At 47.9% G+C, this 20792-nt stretch overlaps 1 protein-coding gene across 4 annotated transcripts in view; it reads left to right on the forward strand.

The window, feature by feature from the left end:
- SMG6 (SMG6 nonsense mediated mRNA decay factor) overlaps positions 1–20792 on the forward strand; it is a 1202478-nt gene that overhangs the window by 112993 nt on the left and 1068693 nt on the right. Inside the window, exon 1 of one of the 4 annotated variants that reach the window (XM_078680135.1) lies at positions 161–287. The exons of the other annotated variants lie outside the window; for them this stretch is intronic. The gene's annotated coding sequence lies outside the window, so the exon portion shown is untranslated. Of the gene's footprint in view, positions 1–160; positions 288–20792 lie in introns of those variants that run through there. 4 annotated transcript variants of the gene reach the window in all.

Raw genomic sequence — 20792 nt, forward strand, 5'->3', positions numbered from 1 at the left:
TATGGATTTTGCAGGTGTGCATGTGTAAAGAAGCATGGTTGTAGCTTACCTGATTTCTTTTTAGTCTTACCTGTGACTGATGCCCTTCCTGAAAATGTTACTTGCTGTTGTAATGCTTTCATGTGCATCTGCATAGGACAAAGGTGTCTCAACCAAGGCTTTGCGAGAATTGAGGATGACGAGAACAATCAATCGTCCTCCACTTGCAGGTGCACCCGCCCCCTGTAGTTAATTCCAGATGAAGGCTCAAGGTGCGGCAACTCTGCAACCACAGTAGAGAGAGCACAGTAAGTTGGGAAACAATACACTAAAGTGATACAAATATAATTGTCACAGGAATAGGATCTTGATTTACCCAGTGCAGCATTCAGACGAACTATAACTAGCTTCCAGGCGTTCATGGCATCCCGCTCAAGAGCTAAAGAGGGATGTTCCTTCACAACAGCACTGAGAAGAAAGATGTCTGAGATCAAGAAGCCAAAATTCACTGACATAGATTATAGGCAGACCAGAAGAACTATCGGGACTGGGGAACAGAGAAGGGGGAAAAGAACAAAGTTGAGTAAATAACTAAGTGCGAACAGAAGCATTAGTGAAGTAGTCATAACTACCACTGTTGCCAGATACATTTCTTCTGAACATGGCAGGGCTTTATACCCTCTCTGTCTTTCTTGAAATAGCTGGTTCTACTGTGACTGTTGCAACACAACTGATGTGTTGTACTTTTAAAACATTTCCCCTTAGTATGTGCGTCTATTTTCCATTGGCTTGTTCTCCGCATTCTCCAACTATGATGTCTACTGGATCTTTTATCAGCTAATGTGTCTATTGACTTGACATGATACCACTGCAAACCTTTTTTGGTTTTTCCTGAGATTGGTTACTATCCCACACTTCACCTGGCCTCTGTTTTGCTGCTACTTCCCTCCCACTCCTCCCGCGTGTTGCTTGCCCCCGCCATCCTTCCAATGTCTGTTGTGTTGCTGAACCCCTTGCACAGGTTCCCTCTGTCCCTCCAGCCCGCCGTCGCTCACAAAGCAAGCATTGAAAATGCAATAGGTCTCGCCTTTGATTAAGTTAAAGCCATTTACTTTGCTAATGGTATTGTATAGCAAAGCAAATGGCTTTAACTAAATGAAAGGTGACCTGGGCAACCCGGGAATGTTCCAGCTTCATGCGAACTCTTTCACGCCAGGTTATTAAAACAACCAGTGAAGGCAAGATGTGCCAATTAAGTTTGAGGTCTCACAGCCGCGGGTTTAGAAGACCCCACTTGCCCTGTGCGACGCTTATGATTTGTGATTTTTAGCGGCTAGAGGCTGTCCACTGTGTGCTGTATACAAGCAGCAGCGTATCTGCGGTGCATTATGTGGTGTTTGTCCTTCGATTAAGTCAAAAGCTTTCATTTCACAGCACACTGACACTTAGGTGGGCTTTTATCTGAGGTAATGAATACGAATGGTTCACGTAGGAGTCACGTGGTGCGGTGCGTACATTAACTGTTTCCATACTGAACAAACATTCTAGATGGCTCACCGTATTACCTAGCACTATTTTTTGACATATAACTTGAGTTGCTTTCAAATAATGGATATTTTTACAAAACGTGAAGTTATTTACAAGTTAGAATTAATTCGCAAGTTACCACAGCAATAGCCCCTATTGTAGGGACAGCAGTTGTAACAACAACTCAATTACTATTCGTAGGTCACCCCTACAAACCATGCAAGCACTTTGAAATGTGGCAACATTCGTGCAATTTAAAAAAAAAAAAAGTCCAATATATGATAACAACAGGAATTTTATTAGACAGGAATACATCCTCAACGGTTAGAGTTTCTCAATATAAGGTTGGTACATAATATTGACGTGTACAACTCTTCGGAATGTATTGTTCATGCAGTTATAAACGAACGTGTTATTGCACGACAGTAAGATGTAGCAATGTAATCAATTGAAATGTTATTACATAAGCATATATCTGATGAACAAAATTGCATAATGAAAATAAAAGCAATATAAAGAGATCACTGTATAAAGTATAAACCGTAAAAACAACTTGAAACCCCTTTGCTCGCAATCGTTGTCGTCAGTACACAACTCCATCACCCTTCCTCGTGTCTTGACCAACGATTTAAGCACTGTACAAAAATTACGAATAATCTGAGCTTCTGTTTCTACCTCATTCAATTGTTACTGTCACTACGTACATACTCTTACTCACTACATCTGTCTAGGATCGGATACATACCGCATACTTTCACAGCTATAAAAAATGGTAAAAGCACGTCATCTGAGGTCACGTATCTGCATGTATAGCGCTGAAGAATATTCTTGAAATGTTCGCAGCGAACAGCGCTTCGTTCAAGACCTCTTCAGTTCAAAGTTACTTATGTGGCGTTAGGGAACAGAGGGCTGCAGTTCTACAAGCTCCTGTTGAAAAGCGCGCACAAGACGCAAACTACTTCAACATAAATACAATAATTGTGCAGTATTGCCATAGCTCATATGCCCAGAGACTGCAGCTCCTAAGCATGGGACCGGAAGGGGTGATAAAAATACATGGCAAGGAGAGGGGTGAGAACACAGGGGTGGAGGGGGCCGCGAGAGCAGCACAAGACACACACACACAGGGCACAGGATGAGACCAGCACAGGACACAGGGTGAGAGCAGCACAGGACACACATGGGTTGAGGACAGCATAGGACACACATGGGGTGAGGACGGCACAAGACACACACCGGGTGAGGACGGCACAAGACACACACCGGGTGAGAGCAGCACAAGACACACACCGGGTGAGAGCAGCACAAGACACACACCGGGTGAGAGCAGCACAAGACACACACAGGGTGAGAGCAGCACAAGACACACACAGGGTGAGAGCAGCACAAGACACACACAGGGTGAGAGCAGCACAAGACACACACAGGGGGAGAGCAGCACAAGACACACAGGGGGAGAGCAGCACAAGACACACACAGGGGAGAGCAGCAGGGTGAGAGCAGCACAAGACACACACCGGGTGAGAGCAGCACAAGACACACACCGGGTGAGAGCAGCACAGGACACACACAGGGTGAGAGCAGCACAGGACACACACAGGGTGAGAGCAGCCCAAGACACACACAAGGTGAGAGCAGTACAAGACACACACAGGGGGAGAGCAGCACAAAACACACGCAGGGTGAAAGCAGTACAGGAAACACACAGGGTGAGAGCAGGCGGGGGGGTGAAGGGGTGTATTGCAATGGAGGATGCAGGGTGTGCAGAGGGTGATGGGTGTAGGTGGTGCAGAGAAAACTGTTCCCCTTTGAGATGGCAGGGAAATTGAGCGTGGCGGTGGAGCCTGGGTAGTGGGGCAGAGTGTGTGCGGTTCCACGGGGCGGCTGCACCCGAGGCTGGGCCCAGGGCCACCTGACGTACCTTGCAGCGGGGCACATGGAGGATGGCGGTACGATTTGGTCGCCATTCAGTGAGGATGGAGGTTTTGCCGGGCTCAATCTGCTAGCAGGGGGCTAGTTGTGGAGAGTTGGGAGGGCAGCTTAGGTTTCAGTGAGCGGGGGGGGGGGGGGGTTGGGGTGCAAATTTTGATGGGTGGGGGATGTAGGGAGGGTCGCTTGGCTCGGGAGGAGGCGAAAGGTGGATGGGTGCAGGAGGACGCCTGTAAGGGGGGATTGTGTCCCGGACTGCGGGAGGTTCGATAGAGGTGAAGGTATGCTGGGGGGTGTCAGAAGCATGATGTGGTGGAAGCGGGTAACGGTGATCAGTGTCTCTGGGGAGCGATCGGCCCTTGTGAGCAAGGCTGGGTAATCCTAAAACAAACACATACACGCTGACACTGCATATAGTTAGAAGATCATGGCCCCTTCCGTGTGCTGACTTAACACAAAGGATATCGCCATTTCGTTTCTTATAGTTGCAACTTTTCTAAACCAATGTTTTTTATGGGCAAATGTAACTTCCCCCGTCCTAAAGCGAGACCACTAAATTGCACGGGACGATGTAGCATTCAGAATGAAGGGCCTGACTACTACTAGCAACAAGGAAAGAACGCACGCAAAAAAAAGCGCTCACCAGCCAGCTGCTGTTTATTTATGCATCGCGCTTTCACTCTAAAGTGAAAGCGCGGTGCAAAAAAAAACATGCGCCCTGCTTTCCTTCTGTCGTAAGCGATTTCTTGTCTTTATGGCCCCATAAAGATAAGAAATCGCTACAGTTAAGGAAAGCAGGCGAGGTAGTCCAAGTGGGACGGCACAAAAAGCCAAAGGGAGGCAACACACACATCTCTTTTCTAATGGCTGGCCACCGTTTAGCATAAACGGTGACGCCAGCCAATGGAAAAGAGGGGCGGGGCTTAATGCCCTTTTGTAAAAGTACTCTTCTGCAATAAATCTCGCCGAGCGAGCTGCGCATGTGTGCAGCAACGCTAGGCGAGACCTAAAAACATTAAAGCCAACTAGCTCGCATGGATGTCAGTGCTATTGGTTTTGTTTAATTTTTTTAGATATATTGCTCAGCAACGTTGGCTGCTGTGTAACATAGATTAAAGAACAAGCATATGCAATGCAATAGGTCTCGGAGTTACGTGAGTTTAAGCTACTGGCATTATAAATAACAATGCCTTGTATTTAAGTTTTTAAAACGAAAACAAAAATAAAAGGCATTGTTATTTGCAATGTCAATAGCTCAAACGCGTAAATGCAAACCTATTGCATTGCAAATGCTTGTTTATTGAAAGTTCATGGGTGGCCGAATGAAGGGAATTCATGCCAACGTAAGAAAGGACTACTTGGAGCCATCCTTCATGGGGTGGATACATTTCACTTTATAAAAGAGGAAAGAAGATGCCCCGATAAGCTTATGCACTTTTCAATTAAAAGTAAATTGCTTTTTTGGTTTCAGACTGTTTTTGAACCAGTTAAGCCCTTCTGAGAGAAACTTTATAGTGTTTGGCAGAACAAGCCAAACCACTACAGGGATAAAGTGATTACCGTAAATACAGACCAACAGTCCTGGAAGCTCAGAAGGCTGGGAGATGCAATTTCAAGGTGAGCTCCAGTCAGTGCACCCCTTCCAGCCTCACTTGAGACGCTTATATGTCCAGGCCCTGAAAGAGCCGCTGAGCTGGGAGACTGACACTCTTCTGCAGCTGTCCCTGTAGGGCCTGATTATGACAGACTGGCGTCAGGGTAGATCCCCTGTGATTACAGGTAACAGGAATGTAATGAGGAGGTGGGCTGTTGGGCGTGTAAACATGCACTTACACTCACACACTGGCTACCGCCAGGAGTATCCTTTAGATTGGGAGTGGCTACCACCATAATGATGAGGGCTCTGCAACAGCAACTTTTGAATTTACTTTATAAATTTAACATGTTTCTACAGAGCGGTTCTCAGAATTTACAACCAAAGGTAAAAATATTTAGATATGTCATTTGTTGCACGCTTCTTTCAGAACAGATTTTCTACACCCTTAAGCCGTGAAAACGAAACAACATAAGAATGTAAACATTTCAGCAAGCTAGGGTGAGAAATTAAGCTGTATGTTGTGGGAATCAAAGAGTATACTTTCATGAACTTTCAGTGGCCTTTTGAAGTTCGGGCTAACATACAAATAAATGTTCACAGTTGAAGTTTGGTCCCAAATATTTTGGTGTAGAAGACAGCCATATCACAAAAATGTGTTATTGTGTTAAACCTTCACTTCTACAAATCCGCTCTGCGCTGCTTCTGTTATCTCCCTCTCGATTGGTTGAGCCCCACACACTGCTGATGCTGCATGGCCATGCCATTACAGTCCACACAGCTGTGATATACTGCATAACACAGGTATATTGCACATTCCACTTAACAGCAGGGCTGCGTTTTGCGAGGCAAAGGATATCACTGCTAATATATGTAAACTAATTATGTTTGTAGTATTGAAAACATAAAGAGAGAGATTGAAAGAAAGGGCTTGATGGACGGATATCATAATAAGCCCTGTAGGAGCCTGCCTTCCACCCAAGGACATAACAACTCTCCGAAGCATCCCTATGAAGATTCAGCATTTAAATCGGGGCTTAACGGCACAGCACGAATAAGTAAGGAAAGTGAGAACAGATGGATGAAGAGTTGATTGAAAAAGAAGCAAAATAACTGACATGGAGAACAAGCATTGGCCGTGCGCCCGTAAAAGTAACTATGCGCGGCCGTGAAAGCAAAAGTGATCGCGATCAAAGAGTAAGTGATCGCGAGGACGGGACGCGCTGTGTGGTATGCATGCAAGTGGTGTGCGCGCAGCAGTGGGCACGCTGGAAGCGAGGCAGATGGCGGCTGCGTGCGTGCACGCTCGCGTGAACGCAAGCGTTAGGCCAGCGAGGTCTGGTAGCACTTTGGAAACCCGTATACTAAAAGTCTCTCCGAGCATCGCATGCTTTGGCTCAGGCAAGACCTAAAAAAGTGCTATGACGTGGTCAAAGCTGGCCGCATCCCATCGCTTTTTGTTTTAATTTAGCAAAGTTGTATAGCATCCCAGGCTGCTTTGCAGCATGCCTAAAAACATTGATAAAGGCCAGAGATCTTGCATAGGTGAAATCTATTGGCTTTGCCAGTGCTTCTTCTTAGCCAGTGGACTCCCTGACTGCTGCTACAATCTTTTTACAAAATCAGTCTGTACTGTTTGCAAAGATTTCATATTATGTGGAAGAACTGCGAGAAACCTCCATTGTCTCCGCACTGTCTGCATTGTCACCTATAATCAATCATGATGCTGTATCTGTTACTTAATAAGAAGTTGGCATTGATGACATTTTATTTCTTCTAATATAGGCTGAGGAAAGGTAAGGGACATGACCACACACCTTGATAAGTACAAGCATCTAGTGTTTGATAATTTCCAGAAACAACTGCAAATCGGATTAATGTTCTCATTACCTAGTTTCTATTTTTGTTAAAACACATTTTATTGGGTTTTCAGTATGAAACATACAGACATACGTAAATAGCTGAATTTTCCAAAAGACCCCGCCTCTTCTCCCGCCTACCAACCTGTTCCAAAGCACATTCGGGAAGATAAGAGTTAATGTTTGTTTCGGTTAACCATTCAGTTTCGTGAGAAATGCCCTCATAATGTAAATCATACTTTACACTACTAGTGTCTTGTTTACGTTGGATTCTAGGTTCCGCATCTGCAGGCCAGTCTTGCTCTGCAATTGGGTTTAGAAACAGCCTCACACTTCGATATATCATTTTTGATCATTGTTTTTTGGCCATTTTTGCACAACTTTATGTTCTTGCCTTTATATCCACAATGACTTGCTTGATGGGGGGTTTTCAGAAAAAGCTTGCTTTACTATCATCAGTAAGGTTGCTGACCACTTGTAGAAGACTGATCTTTGGTAGCTGTTTAGTTTTGCTATTTTTAATTATGTCGTTTGTTTTTTAATTGTGGGCGAAATCTTTTCACATTTTTTCTTAATTATTTAGCTAGACTGATGATTACCAACTGTGCGTAGTTTTTTATTTTTTTTAATTTTTATTTTCCTTTTTTATTATACAACAAAAAGGGAGAAAAGAAAACAAAAATCATGAATACTTACAATATATCACAAGTCGTGAATAGTGACATGGTACAATTTGCAATCAAAGTTGAACACTATACCCTAGTGATCAATAATTACATGAAGTCCAGAGCCAATCACTTAATAATATTGAATAACATTGACCGTCAAGTAATAAGAGAGACACTATAATATTACACATCACACCAAGCATGAGTCAATAGCCCGCCCCAGGTGCGCCAATCTCGACAGTAAGCATTCTGACCATCATGTACCCTCTGCAGAGATAGGTGGGGGAGGAGAAGCTTGAGCATGAGATGCCATGTAGGTAGTATATAGGCTCCTTAAGATTTAGGGCCGGTTGCTAGGGGGTAACAATTCACTATACGCCTCTGTTTGAGGATTGCAAAATATCATGTCTCTAGACCACTGCGCCAGGGTGGGAGGGGGAGCGCGAGACCAGCGCATGGCAAGGACGCGCTTTTCAACTAATAGGACCATATCTACTAGGCATCTAATAGGTTTGAAAATCTGTTTATTAGCATAGTGATCAGAGCAAAAACATAAAAGGTACGAACGTAGCAGTAAAGCAGGGTGTAACATGTTTCTACTTGCCCAGCATTTGCAGGTACATAGTATATTTTGATTTTGATTTTCTTTTTCTGACTCAACATAACAACCCATCTCGTTAGAAAAAACCCCACCCACCACCCTCAGGAATCCCTCCCGACACTCCATTTGCATGCGCATGAACAAAGGATGTATATCTGGCACACCCATGGTACGGTGTAGTACATTAAAGTCTATCCACACAGTCAGGCCGGGGTGGAGTCTATGATAGTACGGGATTTCTCGTACCATCTCCTAGTGCACCACAGTTCGTGACGGTACATGGAATCTCAAGTATGACTGAACGTATGTATTACATGTGCAATGAGTCATTAGAGTCCCCATCGTCCCCTGTTCCAAACATTCCCACAATGGCAAACCAATCCAGCGAAATCGGTGTCTTCCTGAGGCCTCTGCGTTCCTCCCGTTGTAGAGCTTCACCTTCTGCCCTACCCCATCGTATTACCTCCGCTTTCCATAAATCAGGGTCAGGCGGCCTGGATGACTTCCACCTCATCGTGATTGCTCGTTTCGCTAGTGATAGGGCCATGTCGGTAAAACGTGTTGCCACGCTTCTCGTGCGTGCCGAGGGTCCCAGCCCCAGGAGTGCATATTCTAGGGTGAGCGGGTGGGGCAGGGAGCCTGTTCCCTCAAGCATGTCATTAATAGTGGTCCAGTAATAACCCAGTTTGGGGCATTGCCACAGCATGTGAATTAGCGATGCGTCATCCGTGTCGCATCAGGGGCATACGCCAACTGTATCAGGGAACATCATGTGTATGCAGTGTGGGGTCAGGTAGGCTCTGTGTAACAACATCAGTTGGATAAACTTGAACTTGGGGTTCCTAGCTACCTTCTTGGGAAACTGGAGGACACGGTCCCATTCCCTGTCCCTCAGTGGCCTCCCGATATCTCCTTCCCATTTCGCCCTAAGAGGCGACAGGGGGATCGCCCTCCCTGCTCTGATGCTAGTGGTGAGCCACCTAGTCAGGTGGCCGCCCGTCCCCATGAGGTATTGCATCGTTATCAAGGGGTTTGTAAGTGGCTCTCGCCCTTCAGGTGCCCACCTGCTCGTTACATAATGGCGGAGGCTAGCATGCAGGAGGAACGAGCCTCCAGGAACACCATGCGTGGCCCTGAAGTCTTCGAAGGACAGCAGGCGTCCCTCGGTAAACAGGTCACCTACATGTGTCACTCCAGCTTCGTGCCATGACATGAGTTTGTTCGCTGTGAGCGGTCCCGACTCCAGTGGGATTCCCAAAAGCGGGATTGTGGGGGCATAAGATGTCGTGGGGGATGTGTATTTTAATGCCTTTCGCCAGTACGATATAGCTAGTCGGAGGAGTGGTGGGGCATCTCTCGGCAAGTTCGAGCGGGGTAGGAGCAGGGTACTTTATTTCTCCTTTAGCATGACCGTCTTCCGTCACGTTAATCTCGTGGAGGTTGCGACCCGCTATCCAGTAGGCCAACCATTGTAGCTGGCACGCGTAGTTGTAAGCCCTGAAATCCGGTAGTCCCATGCCTCCGGATCCAGAGGGGAGCTGTAGTTTAGTTAGGCCTATGCGCCTGCGCCCCGGCCCCCACACAAGTTCCGTGAGCAGTGTGTCCAGAGTTTTGAAGGTCGCTGCAGGGATCAGGAAGGGTAGATTAGTGAAGTAATAAAGGAGGCGGGGAAGCATTACCATTTTGGAGATGGCCACTCTGCCTGCTATCGAAAGAGGCAGCGACAGCCAGAATTGTATTTGCGATTTCAGTGCTCTTATTGCCCTCCCAAGATTGCCATCTATCATCATTGCAGCTTCCCTGTAAATGTGTATCCCGAGGTATCTGAATGTGGTGTCTGCCATCTGGAATGCGTGTGGGGTGAAGAGCAGAGGAGCAGACGAGCCCGCATCCGTAAAGGTGAAGCCGTAGGACTTAGATTCGCTGATGGTGAGGCCTGATAATGACCTAAAGCCCTCAAACAATTGAGGTATAGGGTCCAAGTTGCCCCGCAGGTCATGGAGATATAAGATGATATCGTCGGCGTAGGCGGGCACAACGTGTACCATCCCGTGCCTTTGAATACCGCAGTGGGGGGCCGCCGTCCTAAGTTTACAGAGCAGTGGTTCGAGGGCCAGGATAAATAGGAGTGGGGAGAGTGGGCAGCCCTGCCGGGTGCCCCTCGCTATAGCTATGGGACCTGAAATGTATTTGGAGGTACGCACCCTAGCCGTGGGGCGGGTGTATAGCAGTTTGACCCAGGCAATAAATTCGGGTGGGATCCCAAATTTTGCGAGCGTTGCGAACATGTAATCCCATCTGAGGGAGTCGAAGGCTTGCTTCAGATCCAGTGATATGCAGCCCTCTGAGTCCATGCCCGTCTGGTCTCTGAGCATCAGCTGAGCCAATCGCCGAAGATTCATGGCCGTGCTGCGGCCCGGCACAAATCCACATTGGTCGGGGTGGATCAGCTGTGGAATGAATTGTGCTAGGCGTGTCGCCAGCACCTTGCTCAGGATCTGCATCTAACAGGTTTCTGCAATTTTTGGGAATAGCCGAGCAGGGCCAGGAGCAGGTCAGGACTGTGCACTACCTGCATTACTGTACTAATTTCAGCAAAGACCTTTAGCAAAAGGACGCGATTACCGGACACAGCCATGCAAGGTGTATAAATTCGGCCTCACCCCTCCCAAGTCTCTCACAATCGGCTGCTTCACGGAGCCCAAACCTACGCAGTCGCACAGGCGTGTGAAAGTTCTATTAAGAAATTTGAATTGTATGAGGCGGTGACGTCCATTGAGGAAGATACGCTTGGTGGCCTCACAGCAATATGTCCACATACTGTCGTCTATTGTGAGCTCTAAGTCCGCCTGCCATTCAAGCCTACCTTTGGTATAATGGTGTCGCCGAAGTGCCATGGTCCTAGAATATATTTGGAAAACCAGCCGTTTCAGGGAGCTGGCCCGTATTAGAGCAGTAAAGGAGTGAACCTCTGGGGGGGCTCCTGCAAATCCTCTCCCAGTAATTCACGCAGTGCACTGCGGGCCCTAAAATAGTGAAAGGTGGTTAAAATTAGTGTTTGGGGTTCAGCCGTTATTAAACTGTCTTCTTCTCTGCCCACCCCGTCCTTGAAGTCACCAATAGTGAGTTTAATGCTTCTGGGGCAGTAAGAGTCGGGAGCCATTCGCACCAGGCAATAGGGGTGATAGGGAAGTATAATATTAGGAGTGCTTGGAGGTTAAGAAGATTTTGCCAGGCATGTGTAGTGGCATTAATCGAATCTAGGGTCCCGGCGCGTGCAACAGGGCCATCGCCAAATGGGCAGGTGATTGCGACAATGTGTATGTGTGGGGGAGTCGGCTGTTGAAGTAACCAATAATATGCATGCGAGGCCTGGGCAGCACGATAATAAAGATCAAGGTCGGGGGCACCCAGCCCTCCCATAGAGTATGGTAATACCAAATTATTCCTGCTTGACCGTGGCTGTTTGCCGGCCCACGGCAACGTAATCAGCAGTGTCCATAGTGATTTGAAAAAATGAGTGGGCAAAACCATCAGAATTTTGAGGAACTAGAAAAGAAATTTGGGAAGAACCACCATTTTCATAAGAGATATTCTGCCCAAAAGGGAGAGGGGGAGGCGGACCCATCTCGCAATATCTTCCTCGCGCTTAGTGATAGCGCGGCCGTAATTTTCTCGAAACACCAGCTCAGGGTCCGTGTGAATCTGTATCCCCCAAAGTAGCGTACTGGGTCCGAGGTCCATTGTAGGGGTAAGTCTAGTTCCTCGCGGAGCGTCGCTGGGGTGAGAGGAAATATGACCAACTTCTCCCAGTTAATTTTTAACCCCGAATGTTCCCCGAATTTCACCACCTTGCTAAGGATGAAAGACATGTTTTGGGCAGGATCACTGATATAAAGTAGGGTATCGTCTGCGTACGCTGAAATTATAAGATGATACCTTGGGAACCGAATCCCTCTACAGCTATGGTATTCGCGCATTGCACAGGCCAGTGGCTCCGCCACCAGTTCGTATAATAACGGGGATAGCGGGCACCCCTGTCTGGTACCTCTGGATATCTTCAAAGGTGCAGTGACCACGTACCCCACCCGAACTCAAGCCACCGGGTCCAAGTATAAGGTGCTAATCAGGCATAAAAATATTTCCCCCAGCCCCATTCTTTCCAGGGTCAATAACATAAAGGGCCACTCTACTGAATCAAATGTTTTTCAGCATCCAAAAAAACTGCAGCGGCCTTGGTATCTGGTATGGTGTGTTAGCTAGTTCCAAAGACTGTGCGTAAATTATGTGTGAGTGTGCGTTCTGGGATGAAGCCAGATTGTTCCGCCCCCACAAAGGTTGCATTAAGGGGCTCAATTTATTCGCTAGAATTTTAGCGAACATCTTTGTGTCTACATTTAGTAGTGAGAGCGGCCGGTAAGAGGAGCAATGTTGTGGGGGCTTCCCGGGCTTCAGGAGGACAACTAGGAGCACCTCCCTCATCGAGGGGGGCATAATGCCCTCTCCGGCCATTTCTTCAAACAAAGTGAGTAAGTGTGGGGTGAGTAGTTCCTTAAATTGCTTATAGAATCCTACAGTGAGCCCGTCCTGCCCCGGCACGCTGCCCAAGTGCATAGTGAATCTCCCACGCTTCCAGAGGACGCATCAGGTATTCTCTGTGGGAGTCCCAACAGCCAGGGGAGTTTGATGTATACAAGGTACTCTAACATGTCTGAGTGCGTGGAGTGGGAGCGGGTTTTATATAGATTAGCATAATACTGCCGGAATTGTTCTTCCACGCCGTCTGAATCCACTATGGTTGTCCCCTCCTCCGTGGTCAGTTGTATAGGTGGAGTGTAGTCCCGTCACCCTCTCATGAGGTTCGCAAGCGTCACACCAGGTCGCTCTCCCTCTCCGTACACCCTTGCAACTGCATCTTTCCCCAGTAACTTGACCTCGCTATCTGCCCCTGCATAATATTCTTCCATTGTTTCCTTAAGTGTAGTCAATAGTGAAGTGTCATTAGTGTGGCGCAAATCCCTCTCAAGGTCGGCAAGTTTTGCTTCTAGTAGGGTTAGCCACCCCCAAATTGATCTCAAAACCTCTGAATGCTTTGATATTGCAATTCCCCGGATGTACACCTTAAAGGTCTCCCATATAGTGGTAAAGTGCGGTACAGAGCCCAGAATTGTAGCAAAGAAGGTTTCCATAGCTTCCACCATTTCTGCCCTGAAGGCCTCATCTAGTAGCGCATATGGGGGATAGGCGCCATGTGAACGGAGGGGGCCGCCTGGCGGAGGACTCTAGGGTAAGTAGCAATGGGGAGTGGTCAGAATAGGTACGGGGAAAGACCTCGCAGTCACGCACATGTCTAAGTGAGCCGGCCAAGAATCAATAGACAATTCTGGTATGGAGATCATGCAGTGCAGAGTAGTGCGTAAAACCACCAGCCACCCCAGAGTATGAGCGCCATATGTCTACCAAGTTCAATTCTGTCAGAGCATCTAAGATCGCCTCTGCAGTTTGTGAGCGGCGTCGTGTTGGACCCCCAGATCGGTCCAAACCCCGGTTGAGAGTTTAGTTAAAGTCCCTCCCCCCCATATTTGTGCGATGTCAGGTATGCATCGCGCTAAAGCGAACAGGTCGTGGAAGAAGCGGGGACAGTCAATATTAGGGCCATAAACGTTACCTATTATACAATCCAAACCCTTACCCTTGCATCTAGACACCGCATATCTGCCATTGGCATCTGTGTGTAACTCCTCAAGCGTAAGGCAGGCCTTAGGGTTAAGCCACGTGAGGACTCCACGTGCATGCGAGGTGAAGCCTGATGCATGGAACGTACCATGGGTCCTACCCCGGGTTTGTGGGAGGTGTGACACCGGGAGATGGGTTTCCTGTAGCAGGGCAATGTCGATATTATGTCTCTTGAGATATGAAATGACCTTCCTGATCTTACGTTGTTTGTTGAGGCCTATAGTGTTCCAGGACAATAACCTCAACATAGTCTGCATTCCCTAGGGTGATGTAGAGCAGCAACAGCAACTGGAGAATACCCTCAGGGCATCCAGGTGATTAGCTGAGTGCATAGATGTACCACGGTGTGTGCCTCCTAAGGTGATACAAAAAAGAAAATAGAAAGGAGAGGGAAAACATAATCGGCAAACAATAAGCCACAACAGACCCCCCAACCCCCTCCCACACCATGTCACCCTATTCGTGGCACAGTCCAGGCAGCCCCAACTCCCCCCCCCACCCCCCCAACCCTTAGAGAAATATGGCCTCTAGCCATGTAGTGTGTAACACTCGGGGGCGTATGTTACCAAGGCGCAACAAGCAGCCATCGGCAACCAGCCATGTATCTTTGTGCATAGTTGGGCAATCCAGCATTAACGAATGGTAAGCAATAGCAACGGGTATATTACAATGAGCAATAAGCTGGGAGATGAGTAATATCCGTCTATCTGTATCATCCTGCCTCTAACAGAGAAAGATCTGCATCAAAGGAGGGCTAACACTCATGCCAATACGTAAGGGGAATACTCCTATAGCTGTAACTGAGATAATAGACAGTAGGTAGATCCTTTAGGCGAACTGGCCCGGGAACCCCTGTACATAATGGGGAGCAGACCCACCATCTTAAGAGGACAACAAGATGAGAACGGCGAACAAAGTGGGACCATGGTGCAGCATCAACATAGAGTGAAGGTGTCACTTATCTGGAAAGTCTAGTCATTATCCTCGAGGGAGCCAGCCTGTGCACCCTCCGTCGACTCCATCACATGCTCCCGTGAGGCTTCCTGTTTCGGCCTTTTGCACGCTTTCGGTTCCGTAAATATACGTGAAGAGACCTCCAGGTTCACCTTCAGCCTGGCAGGATACAGCATCGTGTAGGTAATGTTGTGGTCACGGAGTTGTCTCTTGAAGGGATTGAAGAGTCGGCGAGCTTCCTGGACTTTTATGGTAAAGTCTGGATAAAGCGAGATAGAAGAGCCCTCGTATTGAAGCTTCCCCCAATTCTCTCTCTTGGCGCAGAGCTGAATCTCGGTCACAGTAGTTCAGAAGCTTAGCTACGGGGCGCGGCTGGGTGCCCGGAGGGTGCCCGGAGAGGGTCGTGGGCCTAGCTCTTTCGACCACGAAGAAATCAGAGAAGGTGTCACGCCCCAGCAAGGAGATGAGCAGTTTCTCTGTGAATTGCTCTGCATTGCACATCGGGATAGACTCTGGCAGGCCAGTTATGCGGATGTTACTGTGACGGAGCGGGTCTCCAAGTCCTCCGCCTTGTCTTGCAGCATGGCGATGGTTTTGGCCATTTGTTTCTGTACCTGATCCGTCTCGGTCTGGGCTTCCTCAACTTCTGTAATCCTGCGCTCGGCCATATCAGTACATTCCTCTTGCTTATCGAGGCGCTCAGACATCCTATCCATTCAATACACAAGGGAATCGATTTTACCATCCATGGCCAATAGACTCGTCTGTATGGTGGCAAACATTTGTTTAACCTCATTCGGGTCATCCTCCGGTTGGTCAGCACCTGAGTCCGCCGAGCGTGCCCTCTCCTCCTCCTTTGATTTAGTGCCTTTTGAATGAAATGGAAGTCGAGTCTGTGTCTTATCTCCCCTTCCCATCTTGCTAGCACTCATACGGGGGGATGAAGGCAGACCACGCTGAGCGTCAATGGCAAGCAACACGTCCAAATTCCTTATGCGCCACCAATCTGCAGAGGCCGGGGGCAGTAGGAAAGTATCCAGGGGCCACAAAAGCAGGGGGGAAGGGCCCCCACGAAAAGAACCGCAGAGAGGTCGGGGTACACACCTCAGGGTCCCCCACCAGACCAGGCACAGCAGGGATCTGAGACAAGCGCAGTCGCGGCAGCCCCTGGGCAGGAGAGTATATCCGCTTCTACACGCACCTGCCAGCGAGAACGGTGATGGATTAAACCCAGATCTGTTGACTGGGTGTGAGTGTTGGATTGGTTCAGATGTGCCGTCCATCACCACCCCCTTTTGTACCACTTTGTTCGCCATAAGTTGGCAGGGTATGCTCAGATGTGAGTCCCTTGCTCACTTTGCCACTGGATTCAGGCAAGCCGGGCTGAAGACGGCTGAAATGCCAAAAACCGGTCCTCGGAAGCTTGTTTCCGGTCCAGGGAAGGCATGGCTTGGCAGTTCGGGCTGGACTGTTCCCATGAGGCACAGGGTCAGACTGATTTGCATATGGCCATGTCTGAACTGGGATGGCAGAGTGGGCTAAAGAACGGTGATGGATTAAACCCAGATATGTTGACTGGGTTTGAGTGTTTGATTGGTTCAGATGCTCCGTCCATCACCACCCCCTTTTGTGCCACTTTGTTCGTCATAAGTTGGCAGGGTATGCTCAGACGTGAGTCCCTTGCTCACTTTGCCACTGGATTCAGGCAAGCCGGGCTGAAGACGGCTGAAATGCCAGAAACCGGTCCTCGGAAGCTTGTTTCCGGTCCAGGGAAGGCATGGCTTGGCAGTTCGGGCTGGACTGTTCCCATGAGGCACAGGGTCAGACTGATTTGCATATGGCCATGTCTGAACTGGGGTGGCAGAGTGGGCTAAAGAACGGCGATGGATTAAACCCAGATCTGTTGACTGGGTGTGAGTGTTTGATTGGTTCAGATGCTCCGTGCATCACCACCCCATTTTGTACCACTCTGGTGGGGACTAGGCAGGCTCTCATGGAGCAACGGAGATGGCTGATGCATGTAGTCCTCTGAGAATGTTAAGACTTTGAAATGCTGGCCACTCTAACCATGTGGGACATTGCTGAACTGCCTTCTGAACTGATCGAGTTCATGAGGCGGGTGGAGCGGTTGGCAGCTGCTGAAAAAGGAGGGCACTAGCGGTTGCACCTCAAATTAGCTATATGGTCCCCCCGTATGGTGTTCTTCATATCAAAGATGGCTGGCCCTCACATAAACTATTGTTTGTCACCAACCTCCCTAAAATGACACTCAGCCACCTACTGACGACCCGGTGGGGTTACAGTCGAAGGTGTCCCCCCAAAGAGTATACCCCTACGACAAATATCTGTAATTGTTGTCACTTTGTATGAGTTCATATTGCACTGTGATGGCTTTAGCACGTTGGTAATGCTGAAGTGGGGGGGAATAGGGGGTGTTAATGTTTGTTACCTAATTCTGATGCAGCACTCCTCATATACAATATTGAGGATAATGCAGCCCACCTGGAGAAGAGACTCACCCCATTGGATATACAAGATGCACAGAGGAAGTGTCGGAACATAGGGGGCATAATAAATTGCTCACATGGAACGTGCAGTGTTCGAACAACCTCCCCAAAAATAAGGCAGGTATTCACGTTTCTGGACCTTCTACATGAGGTCCATGTAGGGTTGCTGCAAGAAACACACCACACAAAAATCACAGGGTATAATGTAGGGAATAGATGAGCGGCGGTGAAGGGGGCCTCGCCTTGCTCTAGATATTCTAGGGGTGTGCTATTGCTGGTGAAGAAGGGAGCGATGTTCACCCTCCTCCACACGGAGACTGATGAACAAGGCAGGGTTCTGATGGTTCAGGGATGCTTGGGAGGCACGAGGGTGGAGCTAGTTAATACATATGGACCCAATGTTGAGGATCCTGCTTTTTATAAAATGGTATGGAGACGCCTGGAGGCCATGCCCTCTTTAGTAGTTATATGGTGGGGGGGACTTAAATGTATATTTGGATCTCATGTTAGACCGATCAGCCACTACGGAATGGCATGAGAAGCAGGCGGCTAAGATAGTCAAATAAATCATGGAGGCTGAAGGGCTGGTAGATATATGGAGACATAGAAACCCCAAATCTAAAGAGGGGACTTATGTCCCGACTGAATTATTGGCTGGTGTCTAGAGTGGTTTGTAACTGGGCGATGGGGATATCACATTTGCGGAAGACGTTCTCTGATCCTGCACCTGGTCTGCTGTAACTTGAGATACCTACATATGCTAGACCCCTGTTTCAATGGGGGCTGCAGCCCACTTCATTGCTAGATCCAGTGTTTAAAGGCAATATCGGCATGGCCCTTGCACGCTTTTTTAAAGCAAATGAGGGATTGGTAGAAGAAGCAGGGACGCTATGGGAAGCCTTTAAAGTCACTATCGGGGAAGAGTGCATCGGAGTGCAGGCGGGGATATTGAGGGCACTTTGTAAGAAACTGCCGGACGTTGAGAGTAAGCTACACACCCTTGAAAGAAGCTATGAACAGCGCCCCAATTGGGATATTTTAGCTCAGATAAGGGAACTGATTACAGAACATACAGACATCACTAAACAAGAGGTGCGACATAAATCAAGAAGGTGGAAAGCGAGGGCATGTGGGGAGGTGGCAGACCAGGTCGCACTCTGGCCTCTACATTGACAGAACCAAAGACGCAGGTACACATAGCAGAGATTGTAGATCAGAACTCTGCCACAAGACACTGGATATCCTCATAGTATTTTCGTACTTCTATGCCAGGCACTATGGGCCATGGCAGTCTGCCTCCGAAGCTGAAATAGCTGGCTACCTGGACGATGTGCCCTGGGCTGGCTCTCCCTCAGCCAGAGAGAATGCCTGACGGAGCCGGTGACAGTGGAAGATGTGAAAGAGGCCAGCTTGACCTTACCGAGTGAGAAAGCTGCGGGAGTGGATGGACTGCCTAGTGAATTCTTCAAAACCTATGGTGACAATCTAGCTCTGCACTTGCTTGCGGTATATCCAGAGGCATACGAAAGTGACAAACTACCCCCCACCCTGAGGCAAAGCCCTCATAATTAGACTATTAAAGCAAAACGAGGACCCAAGTAGATGTGAATCATCTAGGCCGCTATCACTTCTGAACACTAAAATCCTGGATAAAATTATTGCCACTAGACTGCAGCCGTTTGTTCCCAGTTTGGTCCTACCGGATCAATCCGGCTTCGTGGCAGAGTGCTCCACATCACATAATTTAAGAACCCGATTTGCAGTGCTCCATCAACCAAACCCGGAGATGAAGGCCGTGGTGGTGTTATTGGACGCCGCCAAAGCCTTTGACTCCATACAGTGGGGATATATGTGCACGGTGTTACACTGGATGGGGATGCCGTTGGCATTCCTGAGGTGGATACGCTTGCTATACTCTAACCCAGTAGGAAGGGTAAGAATCAATAAGTATATATCGGGACCTATTGAAATTTCCAGGGGCACCAGACAGGGATGTTTTTAAAGGGAAGGTGAGTGTGCTTCCAACATTTCGGTGTATCATCAGGCTGAATCCTTACTCATATAGATTGAGTCAAAAGTCCATTTTTTTATATAGAAGGGAGATCTTTATTGTTCTAGTTAAAACATGAACAGCCGACACGTGTTTCGCCCCTTTGGCGTGTCGCGCCAGGGCTTTTTCAAGGCTATTTATATATCAATCTGCTCATTGCAGTTCTTCCTCATTATCATGCAGATTTCCAACAAACCTCCGATTTTTCCAAAGTATACATTTATAAAGGGAAATCCCTCGGTTCCGAAGTAGAGAGCCTGCAGGTCATTCCTTCCGCTTTCGCATATGCACAGGGATGCCCACTATCCCCAATGTTGTTCTCCTTGGTTCTGGAGCCCTTGGCATGTATAATAAAGCAGAGATATGCGCCAGCAGCACTGCCATTTTGGCAGCACCCCCTCGCCATATCCCTTTATGCAGACGATATGCTGCTGTATGTAAGCGATCCAGAGAAATATCAGGCACCGTTGATTCGAGAGTATATGAGGTTCGAAAGATATTCGGGCCTAAGTATAAATTGGGAGAAATCTACTGTGTTCCCCCTCACAAGAAATACTACCCCGCATGATCTGGAGTTCCCTCTGACTTGGGCTACGGAACATGTTAAGTATTTGGGCATTTGGATACATAGGGGTCTGGAGGTGGTGGTCATTATGAAATATTGACAGACAATTGCAAAGCTGACACATCAAGTGGCCTGATGGATACGGCTGCCATTATCTCTGGCAGACCGCATTGCGGTAATGAAAATGTCGACTGCCTACATTTCTATATATGTTTGTAAACCTACCTATAGTTATAAACAAAGCAATTTTTAAAAACCATCAAAACATGTATGATAACCCTGGCTTGGACGGGTAAGCAGCCGAGATGCAGATGGGACGTATTAATGCAGCTGTATGAGAGGCGAGGGTTTGGGGCCTCAGACAGGTATTTATATTGCATATGTGCTGAAGCTCAATTTGCACTCTATTGGTATTTCCCACAGAGATATCTGCCACACATGGCTGTAGAAGCTTATGATGCTCCCTTTCTCCCTCTCACCACCATGGTGCTACAGGTTCGGCTTGAGATCTCCCGCTTGTAGATTAACACTGTAAACAGTACCTCAAAGGCTTGGAGAGGGCTTGGTGATAAAGCGACTAGGGACTATATATACGCACCGGCTATGCTCCTCTCTTCACATACAAACATACCGGTCATTCATTAGACGAGAGCAATAGCGATACTAAGGACAGCTGGGGTGAACACGCTAGGAGATTTGTACATGGAGGCACTTGTAGCTAAACAGTCTTATACGGCGATGCTGGGATTCATGTATGCTAGGCCCCGAGCTGCAGTAAGGTCCTTGTAACCAGAGTTCCTGAAAAAAGCAACTATTTAAAAGG

Source organism: Lissotriton helveticus, chromosome 3_1, assembly GCF_964261635.1.
Source record: "Lissotriton helveticus chromosome 3_1, aLisHel1.1, whole genome shotgun sequence".
NCBI classification, from domain to species: Eukaryota; Metazoa; Chordata; class Amphibia; order Caudata; family Salamandridae; genus Lissotriton; species Lissotriton helveticus.